Source organism: Schistocerca nitens, chromosome 1 (genome assembly GCF_023898315.1).
Source record: "Schistocerca nitens isolate TAMUIC-IGC-003100 chromosome 1, iqSchNite1.1, whole genome shotgun sequence".
Lineage (NCBI taxonomy): Eukaryota > Metazoa > Arthropoda > Insecta > Orthoptera > Acrididae > Schistocerca > Schistocerca nitens.
Genome location: NC_064614.1, coordinates 630,584,998 through 630,611,852, shown reverse-complemented (window position 1 = coordinate 630,611,852; position 26,855 = coordinate 630,584,998). Strand labels below are relative to the sequence as shown.

Here is a 26,855-nt window from a genome sequence, read left to right as displayed (position 1 = left end):
GGAAACGCTCAAAAGTGCATAATACATTCAAATAATTTTATTTTATATTTCGCTGTCGTTTCTGCTGCAAAAGGGAGATGTGATGTCTGCACAGAGCAGTAAACTCATTGCGTTACCCGACGCCGTCTCCATTTCTGTCCAGCCCTCTGGTCAGCACGTGTGCCACATCTTTCTGCCAGCCGGACATGACGGGTAGCTTGTGGTCGAATTTACGTTACAGGTCACAGTGTTTGCTCAATTGCGACAACAGACAGAAGAAGTTGTGGATCACTGTCTAGACGGATGAAGACTTTACACGTTACTGACATTTTTGTCTTCGACATTCTGTCGCAGGTGGTTATGGGCTCTGACCACTATGGGACTTAACATCTGTGGTCATCAGTCCCCTAGAACTTAGAACTACTTAAACCCAACTAACCTAAGGACATTACACACATCCATGCCCGAGGCAGGTTCGGACCTGCGACCGTAGCGGTCACACGGTTCCAGACTGAAGCGCCTAGAACAGCACGGCCACACCGGCAGGCAGCAGGTGGTTATGGTCGTATTTAGTGTCCAGATGGTGCTATAAAAAATAGCTTCTTCCAAACACGTTAAAATAACGTGCAATGGGTGCTGAAAGTGTCATGTTTTACGCGGATTAACTTTACACGCAACTAATACGTGCTGTATTGTTTTGTTTTCTGCCGAATAAATAGTGACTAATGCATTTTTGAATGTACGTTTACTTGTCAGACTTAGGAGTTTAACATTATCTATTCACTGCTGGTGATTTAGACACCACCATTGTTACACAACTTTTATTACCGTAAATTGTCCAAAACATTGATTGCGCTGGAAATTTTTTAGGCAGTTTCAGTTGCCTCCGAGATCGTTCATTACAGAACGGTGGTACTTTGCGCGATGCTGCGGTCTTCCTGCTTTCACTGAGATCGGTTCGCTCACCACTAGCAAGATTTACTGCGGTTACAAACCGAATCATTGCGATTCATTTCCTTATTATATCATTATTATGCCGTGTAACGTGCCTCTCTCTAAATAGCTACTGTTGGTGAAAGGCCACAGTGCTGTTGACGTTGAAAAGTAATTTTTCGGCCGGAAGCAGTACAGCGGATTCAAATAAACGAGCAGTGAATGGATCGTCCCGATGGGTGTGCAGCGGTTATTATGACAGTTCTCTTCATCAAACTGACACGTTGCGTTAGAAATCCAGAGAAAAGAAAGTTATTTGATGGTTTTTGCGGTATACTTACCAATTTGTGACGTGCCATGTACAGTTCTAGTTTCTCACACAAGCGATTACTGTATTTATCGTTTGCCATTCGTTTGACGTTACACCATGTATGAAAAAACGCTGAAATCGCACAGCACTGAGCTTAACTAGATAATAATAAATGCGGGAGTCAGTAGAAGGACTTTTATAATAATAATTCCTGGTAAATAAATTAAATAACTGGTAGAAATTCAGCTTCACCAGCAAAAAGTACGTTACGCACTAAATTCTTAGGAACAACGTAGGGGAGAGACAGAGACGTAGATATACATAAGATATGAAACATGACGTATTGTATCACAAAACTAACTGTTGTGTAAATTGAAAGTGGAAGAGGGAGAAAGGAAAGGAAGGGGAATTAACTATTGATGTCAGCTGCAGCGGGACTCTTTTGCGTACCCAGTGGCGACAAGTGAAAATGTGTACCAGACCGGGATTCGAACCCGGGATCTGCTGATTACTAGGCACTTGCGTTAACCTCTGCGCCATCCACACGCAGTGTCCATCGCAAATGCGTGGACTATTTCGTCACGCCTGTCGGTCGACCCACATTTCCACCTAGCGCCATCTATCTACAGTCCCTGTCCAGGACCTCAATGCTCGCTACTTTGAGATTACCGCAGATGGTCGAATGTATTTGTACATTCGCATTGAAGGTGGTGGATTCATTACCTATCGAGACGAATCAGTTGTATGAATGTGTGTTGTCTGAAGGTGATCCTGGGTTCGAATCCCGGTGCAGCCACACTTTCACTCGTTGCTGCTTATTCCGTATACAGCCCCACTGCAGCTGACACCAACGGTTAATTCCTTTCCTCTCTCCCCATTCCTCCTCCAGTGTATCATAGCAGCGGATTCCGCATTCACATAACAGAATTGTTTCCAATAAAGGTACGAGAAATTCGCTTAAGACAGTATCAGAGGTTCGTAAGATGTATAAGAATCATAAGTATGTAACAGAACGAATGCGGACTCTGTTGCGAAAATCTAAGCATTCTGACATGGCGAGGCCTCAAAAATGGTTATTTTCAGGACCCAGTAAGCCGGCATCTACGTAGTATCACTACAAAAATGAATGAAGTGAGCCAATAACAATTCTAGAGGCACGAAATTCAATAATTTTCAACACAATGGCGTCTGCAAGATGAACAGTTTGGGGTAATGTGTACCTTACACATGAATAAAGATGATGTTTCCAACACAATGGCAAACATTTCCAGGAAGATCTACAATAAATTTACAAATACAAAACTAGAGTTGCATAAAACGATCTTTAGCTTTAAGTATAACAAATTCTGTTAAATAATACTATTTATCGCTTTATGAAAGTCAATGTAAAAGCAGTGTAAAGAAGTCAGGCTGGGTGCCCAACACAAGTCCTACAACAGATTAACTGACATATCATTAAATAAAAAAAGAAAATAGAATGAGTACTACTCAGAAAGGGCATTAAACATAAATTAAGCAGAAACGTTTCACACAAAGCAAGAGACAACCTGAGCGCAAAAACATAACACACAAAATAGGAGAAAATGTTGGAAAAACCCAAATCTAAAGGCCAACTTGAGAGGGATCTAGTAGCAGAAAAGGCAAAACACATAATCAAAAAGAACAAGACTCACATCAATTCAAAAATAAAAAAAAACAGTAGAAAAAACATTTTTAGAAAACTGAATAAGAAACCACAATAACATAAAGCAGTTATGACCAAAACAGCTGAGGGAAATTTGCTAGTGTTTATGAGTGAAACAGAATACTTCAGCAAAACAGAAGAATTCATAGATGAGAACTATATTACTACATGAATGAGTGATTACAACCTGAGGTAGCGAAGATTTATAAGAGACTTCCAAAAGAGCCTTAAAGTTACCGTAACGAAAATTCGAGGAAAATACATGACACAGAAGAACTTCAAAGCACCTAACGTAACATGTCTACAACTTCACAAACCTAACACCCCAATCAGACTAGTAATCAACTTGAAAATACGCTATCTTACCACGCGATTAGACATACATTACTGCAGAAATTTTACGCATTCACAAACAGCAGTAATGTACAGAACACCAGCTAACATATAGAGAAGGAGAAAGACATTAACGTATCACCAACAGCAAACCTTATATCTTTTGCAATCACATCTATGAATCTTGTAATAGAACAGAAGTACTTTACTTTCAACAGGGAGGTCCATGAATCACATTGAGAACAAAAAACTAGAATAAAATTATACGTTTATGCAAAACAATACCAGGTTATATACTGGTACCACTATGTGAGTGTCATCATTTGCCTGGTACATGAAACAGACATCCTGATGAAACAACTATAAAGTGACATAAACACAGTTCACTCTAAAATAAAATCGATCATTAGGACAGAAGTAGACCAGGAAATAAATTTTTTTGACATCAGCGTACACAGGATCTATAAAAAGTATAAGTTCGGAATTTATAGGAAACTTACAAGTAAGACCATTCACAACCACTGACATAAATATTCAAGCTTCAGATACGTGGTACACGGATTTGGCACAGAACTCCATTGGGTAAAAGTCAACTATACACGGGAACTAAAGACAATATGGCAGATAGCCAGGGAGAATGGGTACAAACAAACAAATACTAAACAAAATAAAAATGCAGATTAAGAAAGAACAAAATAAGGAAAAATTATCAGCCACAAAAAATTATTTTAATTTGTCCGAAATGTTTGCAGGTCCACAGGCGGTATTTTTATCGGTAGAGGAATACCTAGAAATGTGATATGGAGCTTACTACAGTTCTCTGAGACACGGGACAGACTAACTTTGAGTGAAGTACCACAGAATAGACTTTGTCGTGGAGTTCAAAATGTTCAAGTGTGTGTGAAATCTTCTGGGACTTAACTGCTAAGGTCATCAGTCCCTAAACTTACACACAACTTAACTTAAATTATCCTAAGGACAAACACACACACCCATGCCCGAGGGAGGACTCAAACCTCCGCCGGGACCAGCCGCACAGTCCACGACTGCAGCGCCCAAGACCGCTCGGCTAATCCCGCGCGGCTGTCGTGGAGTCAAAGCATGAAACGTAAGAAGAGAGTTTTAATATTTTTAGCATGGTGCAGCAGAGTCAGCAAATGTAAGATGTAATTGTATTAAATTTCAGCCTTCAGTTGCATAAGCAAAGAAAGTTAATCTAGGTTTCGGCTATAATAATGTAGCCTTCTTCAGAAATCTCGCAATTTAAAGTGAAATTAAAACATGCCAGATATTGGCCTTGACGAACTTAAAATGTTAGTACTGCAGTACATTGTCATAAAACTGCGTCACTGCTACTGATGTGTTGCCGATAGGCCACACCAACGGGCCAGATAGGTGGGCTGCGGGCGCTGAGTCGTAACTGGCCACCGCGGGAGGCGACCCAGCGAGCTCAGCTGGTTGTCGCGAGCATGGACGTGCGGAGTAATACTGACTTAAAACCAGAAAATGTTAACTGAGCTTATTATGGAAAATAGTTGTGACTAATTATGGCATTGAAACCATAAGTCACAGAAGTTACCGTTCCATAAAAGGCAAAAGACACATAAAAAGTGTAATGTACATAAGTATGAATAAACATTAATTGATAACATTATTTGTTAACACAGCTAGAAATGTTACTGAAAAATAAACCATAATACCTAAAGTTACAGTTCTAACAGAGGCAAATGACATTATATAGCGTAAAGAAACCTTTAAATAAGAAAAGGCCGTAAGTTAAGGTTAACAGTGCCTGAAATGTGGGGAACTTAGCTAATTGCTGGTCACATACTGTACATCTAACCGCTAACCTGTATGACACAGTTGTCCTTATTATCATTCACAGACGTTAATTCGTAGCTAAGTTCCACACATTAACTTTAACTTATGGCCTTTTCTTATTAAAAGGTTCCTTTACGCTATATAATGTCATTTGCCCCACATAGGTAACTTTAGGTTTTATGGTTTATTTGCCAGTAACATTTCTAGCTGTGGTAACAAATAACGTTATCAATTAATGTTTATTCATAGTTATGTACAGTACACTTTTTATATGTCTTTTGCCTTTTATGGAACGGTAACTTCTTTTGTAATTCTGTCAGAGACAGCAAAGGACTTGGAAGAGCAGTTGAACGGAATGGACAGTGTCTTGAAAGGAGGATATAAGATGAACATCGACAAAAGCAAAACGAGGATAATGGAATGTAGTCGAATTAAGTCGGGTGATGCTGAGGGAATTAGATTAGGAAATGAGACACTTAAAGTAGTAAAGGAGTTTTTCTATTTGGAGAGCAAAATAACTGATGATTGTCGAAGTAGAGAGGATATAAAATGTAGACTGGCAATGGCAAGGAAAGCGTTTCTGAAGAAGAGAAATTTGTTAACATCGAGTACAGATTTAAGTGTCAGGAAGTCGTTTCTGAAAGTATTTGTATGGAGTGTAGCCATGTATGGAAGTGAAACATGGACGATAAATAGTTTAGACCAGAAGAGAATAGAAGCTTTCGAAATGTGATGCTACAGAACAATGCTGAAGATTAGATGGGTAGATCACATAACTAATGAGGAGGTGTTGAATAGGATTGGGGAGAAGAGAAGTTTGTGGCACAACTTGACTAGAAGAAGGGATCGGTTGGTAGGACATTTTTGAGGCATCAAGGGATCACCAATTTAGTATTGGAGGGCAGCGTGGAGGGTAAAAATCGTGTAGGGAGACCAAGAGATGAATACAGTAAGCAGATTCAGAAGGATGTAGGTTGCAGTAAGTACTGGGAGATGAAGAAGCTTGCACAGGATAAAGTAGCATGGAGAGCTTCTAACAACCCTACCACAACAAAGGTCAAAATTTAATAACGATTGTGGTGTTTCTCACGCTGCTAAATACTGCATTTTCGGGCAACAACAAAGTTATTATGTGGTAGGTGTCATTAGAGCACAGTTAATAAAGTCATTTCATGTGATCATGAATAAACTAGGCACTCAACTTTTCGTGTTTCCCACGCTGGTCTCGTTGTAAAATCATGGCTCGATCGTCGAAAATCTAGGTGGTGATTCCAAGCTCGGATGCAAAGAGGCCTAGGTTTTATTCTGCTATATTCAAAAGTTTTATAGATGTGTTTCACAAACCATTCTTGAAGATTAAACCTTTGAAAGTTAGCACAATGGTGATGTAAAAAAAAAATAATCAGCACTCCGAAATTAAGTTACACTTCCTTTTTATTGCTTTTGTTGCAATATCACGTAACACACAAAACATCACTTCACAATACAAAACATACTCGAAAACATCTTCCTCACTGTTAAAGTTCACATTTTATAAGCTGATTACAATATGCGTCTTTCCAACATGTCCCAGACTTGACTTTTCAAGGTCCGATTCTCTAAAGGTCCGACTCTCTAACAACTAACTAACTTACGCGCCAAAAAATCAAGAGTTACAAGTACGTCAAAGATCATAGTGATAAAAGAAAGAATATACACAAGAATAATATCATTGCAACAAAAACATATCGATGTATCAAAGTACCTCTACATTAATGAAATCAAATCTGAATGTTGTCTCAGAAATATGTCAACTGCTTTACAGAAACACAGTAGAATATTGCTGGTATCGAGAGGTTCAGGTGAGGTGCCGTAATGGTTACGTAATTCAAGTACCATTACAAGCTGCATCAAACCAGTCTCAGGACTGAAGACCACAACAACAACAACAACAACAACAACAACTTCTTTGACTTATGGTTTTAATGCCATTATTAGTCCGAACTATTGTAATAAACTATTTTCCATAATAATCTCAGCTAACATTTACTGCTTTTAAGTCTGTATTACTCCGCACGCGCATGCGCGCGACCACCAGCGGAGCTCGCTGTATCTCTGTCCGCGGCCCACCTGTCTGGCCCGTTGGTATGGCCTATCGGCAGAACATCAGTAGATGTGACGCAGTCTTATGACTATGTACTGTACTACTAGCATTTTCAGTTTGACAAGGCCAATATCTGGCATGTTTTGATTTAATTTTAAATTGCGACATTCCTGAAGATGGCTACATTATTATAGCCGAAGCGTACGTAAAGTTTATCTGCTTATGCAACTGGAGGCTGGAATTTAATATAAATAATAAGTTTCGTATGTGAAGATTAGTCTCCTAGTTATATATCAGCAATCCCAATAGGGAAAGTCGCAGGACTCCTCACTGGCGCCGTGGTGATGTGGGTAACGGAAAGGTTAATTGCGTTCAACTGACTTGTTTTATAACAGCGCGTATTTATGATCGAGTATTCGAATTTGTGACTGACGTCATCAAATACAAATTATTCGTCAACCAAGCAGCTCCCTATTAAGTTGTAGGAAACTTTTTACAAAAGGCATTTCATATTATATTTTCAAAATGTTTTTAGTTTTTTACGCTCTTTATGAAACGAGTCGCTAAATACATAATTCACCGAATGCCTACATATTTTATTTAGTCATTACCGTGTCAATTTAAACAAGTTTCTTTCCAAAAAAAATGCGAGCACAATGGACTTAAGAAAAATTTTGTACTGTGCGGGATTCCTCCTAAGGAGGTGACCGGATCTTGCACCTCGCTATATTCGCACACAAAATTTGCTTGGCCGGCCGGTGTGGCCGAGCGGTTCTAGGCGCTTCAGTCTGGAACCGCGCGACCGATCCTGTCGCAGGTTCGACTCTTGCCTCGGGCATGGATGTGTGTGATGTCCTTAGGTTAGTTAGGTTTAAGTAGTTCTAAGTTCTAGGGGACTGATTACCTCAGATGTTAAGTCCCATAGTGCTCAGAGCCATTTTGAACATCTGCTTGATTCGGTTAGGAGGCCCCACTATCGCATGTTGATCTTATTGCACGGCACAACCACTCACTCTCTTCCTGTTCAAAGTTCGTTAAAAGCTAGGGGAGTTCACTGCTCTTGGAAGAATGTCGGAGTTTTCCAGTTCTGTTCTTTATCCTTCAACTCTGTACTTCGGATGGGCACCCACGAAGACCTGATTTCTTTACATGATGCTTTTCCTGGAGAGCAGGTGTTTCACGGTGGGCTACGGTTCTTGAGTTGGGTGAAATCAAAATGGTACATCATCGTCAACGACAAATTCCCGATATATTCAAAACTTCGCAAAATACACATTACATGTTAATGAGACTAGCGACTGCATTACATATAGAGATGATGATACGTTAATCCATAGGTTTACTTATGGACATACAGGAGACGTGTGGAATTTACTGCGTCATTAATCAACAGGAGCCGGCCGGAGTGGCCGAGCGGTTCTAGGCGCTTCAGTCTGGAACCGCGCGACCGCTACGATCACAGGTTCGAAACCTGCCTCGGGCATGGATGTGTGTGATGTCCTTAGGTTAGTTAGGTCTAAGTAGTTCTAAGTTCTAGGGGACTCATGACCACAGATGTTAAGTCCCATAGTGCTCAGAGCCACTTGAACCATTTTTGGTTGGTTGGTTGTTTTGGGGAAGGAGACCAGACAGCGTGGTCATCGGTCTCATCGGATTAGGGAAGGATGGGGAAGGAAGTCGGCCGTGCCCTTTCAGAGGAACCATCCCGGCATTTGCCTAGAGTGATTTAGGGAAATCACGGAAAACCTAAATCAGGATGGCCTAACGCGGGATTGAACCGTCGTCCTCCCGAATGCGATTTCAGTGTCTAACTACTGCGCCACCGCGCTCGGTGAACCATTTTTGAACCAATCAACAGGTCAACTCATGCAAACGTTGGTACAACTGCAGTGATTCGACCACAAAGACTCTGTACCTGAAAACAAAGGACAGAGTTTCATTTTAGATGTTTGCGCATGCTGCAACATACATCATACTTGCCGCGCGGATAGAGGCGCCATGTCACTGGCTGCGCGGCCACTCCCGTCCGAGGTTCTAGTCCTCCCTCAGCCATGAGTGTGTGTGCTATTCTTAGCATAAGTTAGTTTAAGTAGTGTGTAAGTGTAGAGCCCGATGACCTCAGCAGTTTGGTCCCTTACAAATTCTCACTGACGTCATACATCACCAAGTAGCAACATACTATGGCTGCTCATCACACATTGAAAATGAACACTGGAAATATATTGTTATCTTTGGCAACATCCTAAAAATAACACTACACCATAATTGGAAGAAGGACAACAAGGTAAAGAGAACTATCAAACACTTGGTGGTGATAATGTTGTTGCTTTTGCAAATAAAATAAAGAAAAACAGTGGTAAAAAAACTTGAAACTTTTATAACTTGCCTAATAGCAAATACGTTTGTGTGTGTTAGTTCATGTGGAAATGTCTCTTATTTAAAAACTGTACAGATACTATTAATAGCTTATTTTTGTCGAAAAAATTGCGATCTGTCATGCCGAGACACATTCAGAAATCACTAACGAAAGAAGATTTAGACATGCGTGCGTGAAGCAACGTCATTGCCGGGACAGCGCAACTATGAGTGTACTTTAAACCGTTCGTCTCCTCATCTGTTCAGAGATCACATCCGGCCAAAGACGTTCACCTACAGTACTGAAACACTATTATTATTTTTCGAGAACGTGTGCATTTTCACGGTATACACAGAAATTTTTTAAGAAGTTGCGCCTGAATTACAAAGTTGGAAGAAGAAACTGATGTGTACACTTAAATACCAACGGATAAAGACGAATTTTGAATAAAACTTTTTTCTTTTCATTTCGGGTGCAAATTTATTGAAAGACAGTTCCATTTTCCACCGCGAATGTTATTCGATCACTGTCATTTTTACTAGGATCAGTTGTGTAAATTTACAAATATTGGAGTACGCACCTGAAGATGACAAACTCCCGAAATCATCTGATCAAGGTGTAAAAGACGGTGACTGTATATCATACTGGGTGTAAAATGGAATTGTTTTTCGAAGCAACTTCAAATAAGTGCCGAGGCTGCCTTTTCTAGAGAAGTGTCTGTAATCTTTGTTCTGGACCAAATTCTAACTTCCGAGCATTTTTATGTCTAGTTTATTTCTCGTCCACAAAAGTAATTGTCACTAAAAACGCATAGCGATATAATTCTTGTCTCTATGCGGCTGTTCTAATCAGTATTAAGAATAGTTCACTACAGATGATGACACTCCTCAGAGTACCTTTAACACAAGAAATGCAATTCTACTTCAGCACATGACATGTGACGGTTTCGTGTGTCCTTGTACCCGTTAAAGTATGTCTTCCACTTGCCGTCCTCTCATTTCAGTGCAGTACTTTTCTTGTCTCTGAAGTAGGTTACAAATTCTTTCAAACACCCCCGAATTATTTCGTAAAGTCTGACGAGTATGTGTAATTCGCTGCAGCAGTTCTTCAGCCGTATCAACGGCAGAGATGTACACTTCACTTTTGAGATGAGCCCAGACAGAAAATATCCAGATAATTGGAGCCAGGTAATCTTGGAAGACAAGGTACGAGCCTCACAAGACCTATTCATCTTGCTTGGATCAAATTAGCTTGTTATATGTCGCATTAAATCTGCAGAGAAATGTGCCGTTACCACATCATGAACATACCACATTCCGCAACGTTTAACAAAGAACATAACTGAAATTCGAGTCCCATTAGAAAGAGACTTGGTCAAAAAGCATGCATTTAAAATACATTTTCATTAATTAGGACAAAAAAGTTTTTTATTTTTTACCTTGAAAACATTTTGTTTTGCGTTGAAAATGCAGTACTGAGTGTGGAACACGTGAAACTGCATTACTGATTCTCTTACGAGATTTACAGTAGTGAAATGAAAAAAGAAAAACACAGAAACAGTGTTAGAAGAAAAGGGTTCATAAAAGCTGGAAAAGCTGCAAAAAAGTAAATGTGCAACTGGTTTTATTGGACTTCGATCTCCGCTTACGGTGAAGGTAAATGCAATGGACTATAGAACATATAAAACAAAAGGCAAAATACTGTTATAAATGAAGACGAAACTTGTCTCGTAAATAACACTCAACTTCAATAAACGTTAGGAAGAAAGACCAATGATAATTTAAAGCTAGCAAACAGCTCGTTTGCGGGCCGATTTTTACTTGTTAGTTTTGCTTCTATTATCGTGTACTTTCACCCGTGGCAATTTTCTCTGTTGATTGTTATACAGTCCGCAGTAGCCCCAGACACACGTCTCTGAGTTACCCACAGGTTTTGAACGGTTTCCGCAGTAAAAGTCCCTGCCTTATTGTCGTAAGTCAAATCTGGTATCACAGATTGACTTTAAACTTTCCTTTTCAGACAGATCAGAAGCAATTTCCTACTCAATTAACGCCAGTCGGATGAGTGCGTTTAACTGGGCGACCAGTTAGTACTACTTGAAAGGAAACGGTATTCTGGTACTTTATTCTACAGGAACACTGCATTTTATACTAACACTTAGTCTTTTACACTAAACTAATGTACTTAGGACGCCATATATGCATGTATGGATTGAACTGGGGACCTAGAAACGACGGAGAGGCTTCGTCCCCGCCATAGCCCTCAGTGGTTCACAACCCCGCAACTGGCTACAGCAGTCCACTCACCACACCACTGCCCCACACCGAACCCAGGGTTACTGTGCGGTTCGGCCCCCAGTGGACCCCCACCCCTCACGCCCCCTCATTCCAGACGACTGTAACCCCCAATGTTTGCGCGTTAGTGTAATTATTGTGTACCCCTACGTAGATACAGTGTTTGCGTAGAAATGGCCGACATAGTGTTCAAATGTTCAAATGTGTGTGAAATCTTATGGGACTTAACTGCTAAGGTCATCCGTCCCTAAGCTTACACACTACTTAACCTAAATTATCCTAAGGACAAACATACACACCCATGCCCGAGGGAGGACTCGAACCTCCGCTGGGACCAGCCGCACAGTTCATGACAGCAGCGCCTTTAGACCGCTCGGCTAATCCCGCGCGGCGCCGACATAGTGTAAATGAGGCAGAATAAGGGGCACCAGCCCGCATTCACCGAAGGAGATGGAAAACCACCTTAAAAACTATCCAAAGGCTGGCCGGCTCACTGGACTTCGACACCTATCCTCCGGGCGGATTCGTGCCGGGGACCGGCCCGCCTTCCCGCTCGGGAAGCTGTGCGTTAGACCACACGGCTAGCCGGGCGGGCTAGGACACCATACTCAATCGTGGTGCCAATTTGCTCGAATGAAGAAAGTATTCCCATTTCCACATCTCACAACAATAAAGGGCATAAAAATATTCCGTTCTCACATGATTACTTACAGTTTTCTCTTTATTGTGTTGTAATTGCATGTGTGTGTGTGTGTGTGTGTGTGTGTGTGTGTGTGAAACTTTCACCGCATATATTGAGCAAAAGGAAAGTTTTATTGATCTACGGTTTTCACAGAATGGGTTGATAGTCAGTGGTTCGTATGTTTACCAGTAAATAAATGGTAATAATACTTTTAAAATATATTTTGTGCAAACATACACTTTTTTAAGCGGAACAACATCTATTGACATCAACAAACTAGAAGTATGGTCAGTTAGAAAGTCAATGGTTATTACTGCAGGATAATTGTGCGAGTCGCTTACGAAATATCGTATTTTCAAAAGTGTCCACAAAGACGCCTGTTTCTGCCATTCAACCTGCGTAATTGCTAGGTACGATACTGTTGTGTTTGCTTACAATGTACTTGTGTATTCCTTGAGTCCACTGAAATATGATAGTAAGTTAGTGTGTGACAGTCCAAGCAGTAGGTCCTGAGTGGACGACAGGATTTACCAACGCAGAAAAAGCCAGCGTGCTCACGGTGTATGGAGAGTGTAGGAAGAATCCAGTTCGTTCTTGTATAGGTATGCGACAAGACATCCCAAAAATAGACACCAACATCTCGGCAGTTATTTATCAACCTCTTCAAGCAGTTACGTGAAAGTGATGGTGTAGCACCTAGACTATGTAACAGACAAGTGATGACAAAAGCGTGGGAAATTAACGTTATTGCTGGTGCTGCAATTGATCCGCACGTTAGCTCCCATGGAATAGCACGAGGAAGTGGCACGAGTCAGGCAAGTGTCCCAAGCACTACCCATCGAGTTAGTTTTCATCCCTATCACATCTCTCTCCACCAAGAGCTGCATGGAAACGGTTCTGAGAATCGTGTTAACTTCTGTATATGGGTATAGATGGGATATTGCAGATGCGTCATGTATCTTGTTTAGTGTTGAAGCCACATTTGCCAGTCATGGCCAGGAAACCACCGAAACATCCACCGAAACAATCCCCGTTGTATTCATCAGGTGAAACGTCAACGTCCATAGAGTGTAAACATTTGCGGTGAGATAGTGAACCACCAGCTCATTGGCCAGTATTTCATAGACGGAACACCGAACGCGCGCAAGTAACGAAGCCTCCTAGCAGACCATATTCCACGGATACTAGAAGACGTTCCTTTGTGCACTATGAAAAACCTTTGGTACCAACATACTGGCTGTCCAGCACATAGTGCACGAAGTACTACAGCATGTCTTGACGAATTGTTTCCAGATCGTTCGGTTGGACGCAGAGGACCTGTACCTCTGCCGGGCCGTTCCCCGAATTTGGCACCTGTAGACATTTTTCTGCGAGGAAAGTTGAAAGGTGCTGTCTACAGGAACATACCCATTACACCCAATGACATGCAACAACGTATTACTGCAACATGCTCGGACATCGCCACTGGAATGCTGGCACATGTGCAGTGTCCGTTCCGTACCAGACTGGAAGCGTGTACTTCCGCAGCCGTTGGTCGTGTTGAATGCAACCTGTAATGGTCAGTAATGTCGTTACTGGTTCAAATGGTTCAGATGGCTCTAAGTACTATGGGACTTAACATCTGAGGTCATCAGTCCCCTAGACGTAGCAACTACTTAAACCTAACTAACCTAAGGACATCACACACATCCATGCCCCAGGCAGGATTCGAACAAGCCACCGTAGCGATCGCGCGGTTCCGGACTGAAGCGCCTACAACCGCTCGGCCACACCGGCCGGCCTCGTTACTTACCAGAATCGAAATAACTAGTGTGTGCACCTGTGTTATTCTTTGCTGTGTGTTACCACACGTATTTTACAAGTGTTGGTGTAGAAACTTTTCGAAATACGATACCTCGTATGCGATACGTGCTAGAATCCAGCAACAAACAACACTGACATTCTGATTTACCCTACTTTTAGTTTATTAATGTCAATAGTCATTGTTCCATTAAAATGTGCATGTTTGTACAAAAAATACACTTTCTAAGTATTATTACAATCTGTTTATTGGCTATCAATACGAGCCCCTGAGTGTCAATCCTTTCTGTGAAAACCGCACATCAATAGCCCTTTCCATTACTGCAATATTTGTAGTGCAAGTTTTAAGTGATTCACTCTGTATAGAGTGGGACTAATGTTATACCACGGGAATATGTGCATATACAGATGGTGCAAGTTTGCTTTATATGTCAAAGTATTTAGAGGGATATTGTAAAACGACTTCAATTGTCAACTTTATTGTCAAATGTGAATGTTTTTATAAACTCTAGTAGCTTACAAGACCAGTTTCAGTATGTTTCGTAACCTGTCGGTGCCGCACCTTTGAATATTTATCTGCAAAGTCATTTAAAAGGAAAGTAAACAAGACAAAAGGCAGGAGAGACATACCTGGAGAAAGTTCATGCTGTCGTTATAAAGGAAAGTTCTTTACGACTTTAACGGTGCACAGCTAATGATGCGTAAAATGCTTGGCGTTTTTATGGGCTCTAAAAGTTGTAATGACACGTTTAGTGGTAAACTGCTACAACATACATGTCGCTAGCCACTTACGTGTTACTGATACGTTTTCCTTTCGATGTTTTCGATTCTCCACTTTTCCTTTAGAGTGCTTGTATATGAGAATATTGTGTTGTGTTCAAGCGTGAATATGTTACAGTGTAAATACAGGTGTTGTACAAAAATATGGGAACACCACGGGAAAAGCAAGCTTGAACATAAATCCAGATGCTAGCCAATCCTGCAGGTTGTGCTGTTGTTTTTTACCACGGACACAGACGTCAGCTGTGCGACGCCCTCAATATGTTGCAAATGTCAGTCACGGTCAGAGCAGTGTTCTGTGTTGTTGCAGTGCATTATGTCGGAGCTGACTAAATTCAAACGTGTTCAAACTGTTGGTGCTCGTACTGTGGGTGCCAAAGTGTTTGGTGTTTCAAAAGGCACTATATCGAAGACTTATACCACGTACAGGGAAAGCGGAAAGCATCAACCGCTACGTGACAACGCAGACGAAAGTGTGACAGACGGCCATTGAAAAGGATTGCCCGCATCTCGTGGTCGTGCGGTAGCGTTCTCGCTTCCCACGCCCGGGTTCCCGGGTTCGATTCCCGGCGGGGTCAGGGATTTTCTCTGCCTCGTGATGACTGGGTGTTGCGTGATGTCCTTAGGTTAGTTAGGTTTAAGTAGTTCTAAGTTCTAGGGGACTGATGACCATAGATGTTAAGTCCCATAGTGCTCAGAGCCATTTGAACCATTTCTGCCAAGGGTTGTATGGTCATTTTGGCCGTTCAAGTTCATTCCATGGTACAATGTTTGTTCCCCAGTGATGATGCTCAGTTTCATTAAGACAGGGTCGCAGTTCACACGGCTCGCATCGTCCAGGGCCGATTTTGTGAGCAGGAGGATGAATTGTCGTCTCTCCCCTTGCCATCACAGTCACCAGACTTCGTGATCTTCTGTGGAGGGAAGGGTGTGTGATCGCTATCCACCTCTATCTTCGATACCTGAGCGTGCCACTATTTTGTAGGAAGAGGGGTATAATATTACCCTGGAAACCATACAGGTAACGACTGGAAGCTGTTTTGAATAACAACTACATCGTATTAGGCATCGTAATGTTGTTTTTGTTTTATGTTTCCTTACTTTTGTCCAACACCATACGTCATGTCTAGTTTATTATGTACTCCAGAGAAAAAAATGTCGGAGAGCAAGAATAATTCAAAGTAGCGTTTTTAGAGTTTTCTGTAAACATGTATCTTTGAATTAAAGGCACTGATGTTTTGAAAATGCCAACTTAAATGCGAATTTTCCTGGGGAGAATAGAACTACTTATTACGAAAAACGACTGTAATAAAATAGTTTTCTGCGTGTTACTCATTCTGCTGCCACAGCTGTAATGTTTTAAGTTATATGTAAAACATCACCCCCCCCCCCCCCCCCGTTCTTAAAAAAAACTATTTGATTTCCACTAACCGTCACTTTCACCGAATATCATCAGATGACCCGCTTTATAAGGTAACAGAGACGTACAGTACATTATTAAACATATGTGTCGTTATAGGAACAGTTGAGGAATTTTTATCTTTTTAATAACAAGTAACTAGGTATTTTTGTAGTACTTGGTTCGAACGAAAACTGTTTACATAGCTTGTGCTTTTATGCCGAGCTTCGTGGAACAATAATAACGAGTAAAAATATCACTGCAGCAAAATGACGAAAGCATTTCTTATATGTTGCGGAAAACTGACTTGGACTATCAGTATCATTTAGAAGGAAAACGAACAGTGTAAACACATTATCTTACGCAGGTCTTACTGTCGAATGCAGTCTATTGGTTTGGTTTGTACGTTCTGGTAACCAAAGATACTTCTATAACTGCCCGCTCTACGTCTTGAAGTAGTGAATGAGGAGTGACACAAAAGACACATGGTGTAACTTGGGAAGAAGACGGCTTCTGTAAGGTGTACCACCTCAACGGACATTTTGTGAATACGTTATGAATGTTTTAGAACTACATTCGGTTTATTATAGTAATGGTTATAATACTTGACAAATTAATTGTCTATTTACATATGGATAGCACAAAAAATTACCTTTTTTTATTAATTTGTTTCTTCCGTGGATATTTTTGTTAACTCGGATGAAGGAAAGTTCTTAAAATGAGCCCAAGAAAGAAGAAATTATAGAATATTGTGTCCTTTAAATTCATTCAGTTACCATCCCTCATTTTCTTAGCCATTGTTCCTGTTTCTATTACTATTAATAGTTTCTACCGATATGTGTCTCAGAGTATCAGAACCCAGTACGTTGTCCCCGACGGGGATTGTTCGTCAGTGACAAGGGTATTGTCAGGAGTGTCCCACGAAAGTGTCATGGGACCGCTCTTGGCCTCTATATGCATAAATGACGTGACTGACTGGCAATCTGGGCCTGTTTGCCGAAGATTTTGCAGTATACGGGAATGTGTTTTCCTCGTCTGACTGTAGGACGACATAGGGTGACTTAGACAGAATTTGTATTTGGTGCGATAACTGGCAGCTCGCTCCAAATACAGAAAAGTGCAGTTAATGTAGATGAGTACTAGAAACAATGTGTAATGTTCTCATACAATATAGGTGGTGTGCTGCGTAACACAGTCGCTGTGATTGAGTATCTAAATGTAACGTTGCAAAGCGATATGGAATGGAACGAGCACGCTAGGTCGGTAGCTGGGAAGGCGAATGGCAGACTTCGGTTTATTGGGAGAAATGTAGAAAAGTGTGGTTCATCTGAAAAAAGACCCGCTTGTAGAACACTAGTGCGAGGCATTCTTGGGTACTGTTGGAGCGTCCAGGTCGGATTGACGGCAGACATGAAAGCAATTAAGAAGCGTGATGATAGATTTGTTACTGTACTGGAAGGTCCGATGAATCCGAGTAATCGAATAAGCATCACGAACTCAAACGGGAATCCGTGGAGGGTAGACGTCGTTCTTTTCCCGAAACACTACTGAGAAAATTTGGAGAACCGGCAATTTTGCGGCTGACTGCAGAACTATCCTTCCGCCACCAAGATACATTTGTTTTAAGGAGCGCGAAGACATGAGAAAAGAAATTAGGGCTCTTACGGAGACGTATGGACAGTTGTTTTACCATACCTCCATTTACGAGTGGAAGAGGAGAGGGAATGACTAGTAGTGGAACAGGGTACCCTCCGCCATGCACCATACAGTAGCTTAGGGAGTATGTACGTAGATGTATACATATAAAAAAAAGTTTTGTATCACCCCGGTTCCCAGAAATCCTGAAGATAGACGTCAAATGTGGATATTGTATCACAGACACTGTCCCTCTGACTGTTCAGAGATGTCACTACACCCGCCCAAAGATGTAAATAACAATGCATCAGCAACGCCCATTAGACGGCGGGGGTCTAACAGCCGATCCGTTCCAGTCATTCCACCAGGAAGGAGGTACACGGCTCGTGTCGTCTGTAGTTCAGCCATGCCTAAACGGTCAATACCGCGGTTCGATCGCGTCCACAATATTGCTTTGTGCCAGGAAGGGCTCTCAACAAGGGAAGTGTCCAGGAACGGTCGATGACATGCCTCGCTCAGGCCGCCCAAGGGCTACTTGGTTCAAATGGCTCTGTGCACTATGCGACTTAACTTCTGAGGTCATCAGTCGCCTAGAACTTAGAAATAATTAAACCTAACTAACCTAAGGACATCATACACATCCATGCCCGAGGCAGGATTCGAACCTGTGACCGTAGCGATCGCTCGGCACCAGATTGTAGCGCCTAGAACAGCACGGCCACTCCTACCGGCCCAAGGGCTACTGCTGCAGTGGATGACGGCTACCTACGTATTATGGCTCGGAGGAACCCTGACACTAAGGCCACCATGTTGAATAACGCTTTTCGTGCAGCCACAGGACGTCGTGTTACGACTCAAACTGTGCGCAATACGCTGCATGATGCGCAACTTCACTCCCGACGTCCATGGCGAGCTCCATCTTTGCAACCACGTCACCATCCAGCGCGGTACAGATGGGGACAACAAGATGCCGAATAGTCTGCTCAGGATTGGCATCACGTTCTCTTCACCGATGAATGCCGGATATGCCTTCGATTGTGTGTGAGTTCTTAAGGGACCAAACTGTAGAGGTCATCGGCCCCTGGACGTACACACTACTTAAACTAACTTAAAGCAACCTATCCTAAGAACAACACACACACACCCATGTCCGAAGGAGGACTCGAACTGCCAGCGGGAGAGGCCGCGCAGTCAGTGACATGGCGCCTCTAACCGCGCGGCCACTCCGCGCGGCGATATGCCTTCAGCCAGACAATCGTCGGAGACGTGTTTGGAGGCAACCCGGTTAGGCTGAGCGCCTTAGACACACTGTCCAGCGAGTGCAGCAAGGTGGAGGTTCCCTGCTGTTAGGGGTTGCATTATGTGGGGCCGAAGTACACCGTTGGTAGTCATGGAAGGCGCCGTAGCGACTGTACGATACGTGAATGCCATCCTCTGACCGATAATGCAACCATATCGGCAGCATATTGGCGAGGCATTCGTTTTCATGGACGACAATTCGAGCGCTCATCGTGCACATCTTGTGAATGACTTCCTTCAGCATAACGATATCGCTCGACTAGAATGGGCAGCTTGTTTCCCAGACTTCAACCCTATCGAACATGCCTGGGGCAGATTGATAAGGGCTATTTATGGACGACATGACCCACCAACCACTTTGAGGGATCTACGACGAATCGCCTTTGAGGAGTGAGACAATCTGGACCAACAGTGCCTTGATGAACTTGTGGATAGTATGTCACGACGAATACGGGTATGCATCAATGCAAGAGGACGTGCTACCGTGTACAGCAATCTGGACCTCACCTCTGAAGGTCTCGCTGTATGGTGGTGCAACATGCAATGTGTGGTTTTTCATGAGCAATAAAAGGGGCGGAAATGATGTTTATGTTGATCTCTATTTAATTTTCCTTACTTTTTCCGGAACCGAGGTGAAGCAAAAGTTTTTTGAAGTTATTACATGCAGATAAGACTGATTTTAACAGTTATTTCATCGCGAATTTAATCATAGGCGGGAAATTGTTTTTCTATGTTGTATTTGGTATAAAACGGAGTTTGCGTGTAAGTTGCCGTACTTAAAATAAAGTTCTGGACTTGTCATATTCCATCGGGACGCCAGACTAAAAATAAAGTTCTGGACTTTTCATATTCGATCTGGATGCAGACTCCGTTATAACTTAATATTACTGTTTAAATTCCTCGTTTATGACGAGCGTTTGCGGCTCATGCGTTGTTCTGCCTCCAAAACTTATTTTTTGCTCCAACTGCATTACATCAAAGCTACGGAGTGGATCTGTCATGAGTACCGCCGCGATGCTGCCGATGGGAAGAAAGACAGAGGCTGTTACGAAAGCAGAGGCGCTGAGTCTCTCTGCGGGGCTGCGCCACTGCGGCCTGGCCGGCCTACCGTAGTGATGGCCGCGGCCAGGGAAAGTGCTCCGGGTTGGCCGAACGGAGTCAATGTCACGGCTAGCGGGTCTGCTCCTCTTTCTCGCGGTCAACTGCCGCTAATGTGCCCCCGGCTGAAAAACCGGACCTGCTGCGCGATTACACTATTACCTCTGATCTGAAGGGAGAAAGTGTCGGCGTATTCGTGTCTGAATGACAGTCAACATGACAGTTGAACGTCATTGTGGCTAAATAGTTAACAAAAAATCTGCCGATGAGTAGAACGTTCTCCGTTTTCTAGGCACACGGAACTGCGCGCTCAAGCTTACACCTAAAATCATCTCCGGAGACGAAGAAACTTTGTGGCAGTTACAGCGGGTACTTCTTGTAAGAGTAGTTGGTTGTGGTTGAGCGATACGTTGTACGCAAGAGTTTATTTTCCAACACTTTACAATTGACAATTTCGCTCTTGGGTTTGAGGACTGGGGTTAAGTACTACTCGGCGCCACTTTACGGCACGAATAGAAGATGCAATAAATGGTAGTGACGACAGTCTACACATTTTGGAGACCAGTTCGCAGCCAAGAGTCGTCGACAGAACAAGCACCAATAAACTAAGCAGGATCCGCGACACAAAACTGAGCATCGAAGCAGCGTTCACCGTCGTTGAGTCCGTCCAGCAGATCTGTAGTATACAGAGAAGTTGCAGCATTAGAAAATTGCAGCAAAACTGGAGGAAGATCTGCAGCGTATAGGCACTTGGTGCAGGGAGTGGCAACTGATCCTTAACATAGACAAATGTATTGCGAATACATAGAAAGAAGGGTCCTTTATCGTATGATTATTTCATAGCGGAACAAACACTGGTGGCAGCTACTTCTGTAAAATATCTGGGAGTATGCGTACGGAACGATTTGAAGTGGAATGATCATATAAAATTAATTGTTGGTTAGGCGGGTGCCAGGTTGAAATTCATTAGGAGAGCCTTTAGAAAATGTAGTCCATCGACAAAGGAGGTGGCTTACAAAACACTCGTTCGTCCTATACTTGAGTATTGCTCATCAGTGTGGGATCCGTACCAGGTCGGGTTGACAGAGAAGATAGAGAAGATCCAAAGAAGAGCGGCGCGTTTCGTCACAGGGTTATTTGGTAAGCGTGATAGCGTTACGGAGATGTTTAGCAAACTCAAGTGGCAGACTCTGCAAGAGTGGCGCTCTGCATCGCGGTGTAGCGTACTGTTCAGGTTTCGAGAGGGTGCGTTTCTGGATGAGGTATCGAATATATTGCTTCCCCTACTTATACCTCCCGAGGAGATCACGAATGTAAAATTTGAGAGATTCGAGGGCGCACGGTGGCTTTCCGGCAGTCGTTCTTCCCGCGAACCATGCCCGACTGGAACAGGAAAGGGAGGTAATGACAGTGGCACGTAAAGTACCCTCCGCCACACACCGCTGGGTGGCTTGCGGAGTATAAATGTAGATGTAGATCTCGACGGTAAATAGTAAAGGCTTAATAGAGTGGCAGTGCTGATGCTGACGTGTTGACCGCCTTTATTTTAGGTGCGAGACTAGAGTTGGTGTCACAAACGATGGCGGTCGAGTTTAGCCTTGTTCTGCTCACCTAGGTCAGGCGTTCTTCGGCCAATGAGCATTCAGTAGTGTTCTGAACGCTCTGCTCTGAATGTTGTACGCAAAGTGAGCATTATACGCTGCTGCAGTTAGTTATTTAGTGAATTTTTATTCCATTTGTTGCAACTTATCATGGCTGATGGTCCTGGTGAACGACAAATTCTGCACAACTAATCGACAGACATAAATTGCGGAAGACACGCTTTCAACAAGCGCAAAGAACGTACCGCAACCGTCGCTTGGAACCGGCAACAATGCAGTCCCCGTCCTTGTCTCAACGTGCACGAACCGCCATCGTTCGTGGATCAGACTATAGCCACAGACATATGACAGACCGTGGTATATGACGGCGTCGCTTCGTACGGCGGCGTGGCGCCCCCTGTCAAGAGAACGGCCCCAGCTGCATTACTATGGCGAATCTGTGTCGAAAGCGCTGCCATATAGTAAAGACAGCCTAAAGATAAATTTTCGTTATTTAGTAATGGCGAAATCAATGCTTTGTATGTATCTCCTTATCGGTTCGGACTCACGAGAAAGGGTCTTCGACTGTGAAGTTGGTATAGGATTCATTTAGTGAATAATATTCAGTCACAATCGCTGAAGAGTAACTTACTTTTAAGATGAAGGTCTGGCTCCGCAGAATGCAACAGTATACAATTACAGATATTTTAAGTCACAGTGATATCCAGTGCATTACACAACAAAGAGCTTTGTTTTAAATGCAGCTTAATGGGCAATTTTCTACTGATTTTCATTAATGACAAGATGAACTGAAAAAAACTTTCAATATTACCTTAAATCATATCACATGAACCGTTACAGGAGCTGAAAGAAATAATGCAAATTGCTAACTAATACGGCCTAACGCTACCAAGCTGTCCAAAACAGCCTGCATTCTTTAGGACATCGGGGCAGATAAACTTTGAGTGATGGTCAATGCCATTTTACATCGTACCTCTCGTCTTCATACTGTTGTAAACCACTGTCGCCATTTTTTTAAGGGCCTCGTCATTGCTGCTGTGGAGGCCGAGTTGACACTGTTTTTACGGCAGTCCGAGCTTGTAAGTTCGTGAAACGGCTTCTGGTGCAGTACGTCGCTGAGACAATTTCTCCCTTCTACTATTACACAGAGATGCCGCAGGGTCAGGTAACGGGATAGGAGAACGAAGGTTTTACAGCACTCCAGCAAATTAGTAACAAAGTCACACAAATGAGTTATCTTCGTGTCTTGACGAATAAGGAGTCTGCAGTACTACTTGTAACATAACACAAAAAGGCCCTCAATGGCTAAGTGCAAATAATCGTAGGTAGACTTCGTAGTACATAGTAAATGCAATTTACAACATCTCTGTGTTCAAAGAGTTCACTAATGGACGTTCCCTGTCTAAGTCAGGCCTGGACGATGATCTATAGCCGGCCGGAGTGGCCGTGCGGTTCTAGGCGCTGCAGTCTGCAACCGAGCGACCGCTACGGTCGCAGGTTCGAATCCTGCCTCGGGCATGGATGTGTGTGATGTCCTTAGGTTAGTTAGGTTTAATTAGTTCTAAGTTCTAGGCGACTGATGACCTCAGAAGTTAAGTCGCATAGTGCTCAGAGCCATTTGAACCATTTTTCCCATAGTCCTCAGAGCCATTTGAACCATTTTTTTCCAATAGTCCTCAAAGCCATTTGAACCATTTTTTGATGATCTATAAACAAGTGGGCGAGAGCTGCTCTTCTAGCTTCCGAGTAGGCTTCTCTCCCCTGGCGCCCGGTCATTGGGGGATTGTACTCGGCCGGCAATTGGCCAAGGCGAAGTCGATATCTTCGTCCTCAGCGCCGCCCGTAGTGCTGGTGGAACTTGCGCAAGTGGCGAATCTGTATGGCACCATCACTAGCCCGCATCTTGCGCCTGTGGTGCGTTTACCCTGACTGTGTCTTGTTCGGACGACACAGCACATAGCAACCTTAGCGATTTACAGCGAAGCAAATTTCGCAAATTGAGACAGAACGAGATTTTCACTCTGCAGCGGCGCGTGCGCTGAGAAGAAACTTCCTGGCAGTTTAAATCTGTGTATTGGACCGAGACTCGAACTCGGGACCTATGCCTCTTCAGGTAAGTATTCTACCAAGTGAGCTACCCAAGCACGATCACTTTCTTCCAGTAGTGCCAGTCTCGCAAGTTTCGCAGGAGAACTTGTGTGAAGCGTGAAAGGTAGGAGATGAGGTACTGGCGAAATTGAAGCTGTGATGACGGGGCGTTTATCGCACTTGGGTAGCTCATTCGATAGAGCACATGCCCACAAAATGCGAATGTCCCGAATTCAAGTCTCTGTCGGGCATACGGTTTTAATCTACCATGAAGTTTCACTCTATGAAGCTGTTCGTTATGCTCCACATCGTCAAGAGATCAGTGAGGTGGAAGAACCTACAGAAGATAAATGCCAAATGCAGGGACAGGTAGTTTACATACACTGTAAGTAAGTGTGACACACTCCAATGAAAAAGTACAATAAACAATTATTGTGTGACTACATGGGTCGCTATAAATCACCTAAAAATCGCAACTTTTAAATATCTGTGTCCTGAGCGACAAGCATTGGAACGACCAACAAAACTTTGGAATCGAAAATTTGAGACCAAGGTTCATTGTAACAATTGTTAAGAAATGAAATTCATCTATGAAAGACATAGCTTACAAAACCCTCCTTCGACCAGTTCGTGAGAATTAACCTTCCGTCTGGGACCCTCACCTCGAAGGCCTGATAAAGCACACAGACCACGGAAGGGCAGCACGTTTCTTCATGGGGTTGATTAGTAAGAATGGTAAACTGCGGTCATCAAAGTCCTGTGGCAGATACTAGAGAGGTGTTTACTGCTGAAATTCCGAGAGCGTACGTTCTGAGAAGATTCAGCCAACACATTGAGTCCTCTCACATAGATCTAGCGAAATGTCTATGACGGTAAAGTGTCTTGCGGAGTGTGGATGTAGATGACGATACCCACTGGAGCATTACAGAACTCCCACTAATCTTCACAGTGAGTAGAAGACAGTCTGGACTGTAGGTTACCCCTAGCATTATCCAATATGTAAAGAGGAGGAGTAGAAAGACAGTGGGCGCGGCAGACCGCACCACAAATATCAAATGGCTCTGAGCACTATACGACTTAACTTCTGAGGTCAACAGTCCCCTAGAACTTAGAACTACTTAAACCTAACTAACCTAAGGACATCGCACACATCCATACCCGAAGCAGGATTCGAACCTGCGACCGTAGCGGTCGCGCGGGGTACCAGATTGTAGCGCCTAGAACCGCTCGGCCACACCAGCCGGCCACAGATATGCATTGGGCACGGTTTGTACCAAGGAAGCACATTTTGTTTGCTCCTCCGATTTATCAGCAGTTAGGGAATGTTAACCCCATCATGAACGTTTTGCGTTTGGAATTTCATTTCACTATTTCATTCCCTGTACTTTCAAATGCACGTGTATATTAGTGAACTGAATTGCATTTCATGCCAGAAGATGAAAAGTTCCTACAGTCAGACGTCTAAATTTCACAAAGTGATCTATGAATCGTCATAATGCAATGCAGTGTTAGCACTTGGCAACAGATTTTAAGCAGAAAAATTCACGTAATGATGGAGTAAATTTTCGGTTGTTGAAGACGTTACAGTTGAGTGTACCAGCAAAAGAGCTGTGATGGTTGGCTGCTAATTGAATTTAGTTCCATTAATTATGTTAAGTGATAATCATGTATTTACTTGGGATGATACCGACATCAGTAACGGAGATGGTAGTCTAAAGAAAATTGCATGCTACTATTATCAGTTGTTTTCACCGTCTTCTCTTTGTGAAACTTGATCGACATCATTTAACTGGGCCGGTTGCATTACCAGTATTTCTGAGAGAAGTCACGTTCGGACAAAATTAGTGGTTGGCTCTGAGCACTATAGGACCTACCGTCTGTGGTCATCATTCCTCTAGAACTTAGAACTACTTAAACCTATCTAACCTAAGGACATCACACACATCCATGCCCGAGGCAGAATTCGAACCTGCGACCGTAGCGGTCACGCGGTTCCAGACTGAAGCGCCTAGAACCGCAAGGCCACACCGGCCGGCGACAAAATTAGTCCCCAGGAAGTGGAATACCAGTCATTAGTTACAAACCAGAGAATCCTCTTTCACGATGACGGAGCTTCGGAACAGTCTGTTTTCGCCCAGCAAAATTTCGAGATATTGTTGAATAACAAGCTGTTATTACTTTATGGCTAAGGGATAAAAAAGGTAATTATAGCAAATACTAAAATGAAGGCATTAAGTAATTCATACCGTTATTAACGTCTCTACAATGTAAAACTTAATATGGAAAAGGAAGCTGCAAAGTACAGAAAAGTCGGTTGTGGGAGCTGTGAATGATTAAGTACGTCGTCACAAATTATTTTATTGTTTCTTGAGCCAGAGGAAGATACATTTGTGTGTATCAGATCATTTTAGGTAGATTTTTTTCCATAGGTAATATTGAAGTGGATGAAACACTGCAAAAAAATACAAACAGTCGCACTTATTTCCAACAATTTAGATCACATCGTTCGCATCACTACTTCCTGAAATACGAGTAGTTACTGCTTTTGAAATATTCATTACAACTACAGTAAAAGCAATGAGTTTTTTTGTAAGTTATTAATTTGTCTTCTGCCGCAGTGTTCGAGATATTTCGTCAGAAGATTTAATGAGTTGGCGTAGTGGTTAACGCTGACGGAAAT

At 42.7% G+C, this 26,855-nt stretch overlaps 1 protein-coding gene across 1 annotated transcript in view; it reads left to right on the top strand.

Moving 5' to 3' along the window:
* LOC126191751 (cadherin-89D) overlaps positions 1–26,855 on the top strand; it is a 410,787-nt gene that overhangs the window by 194,751 nt on the left and 189,181 nt on the right. The window lies entirely within an intron of this gene.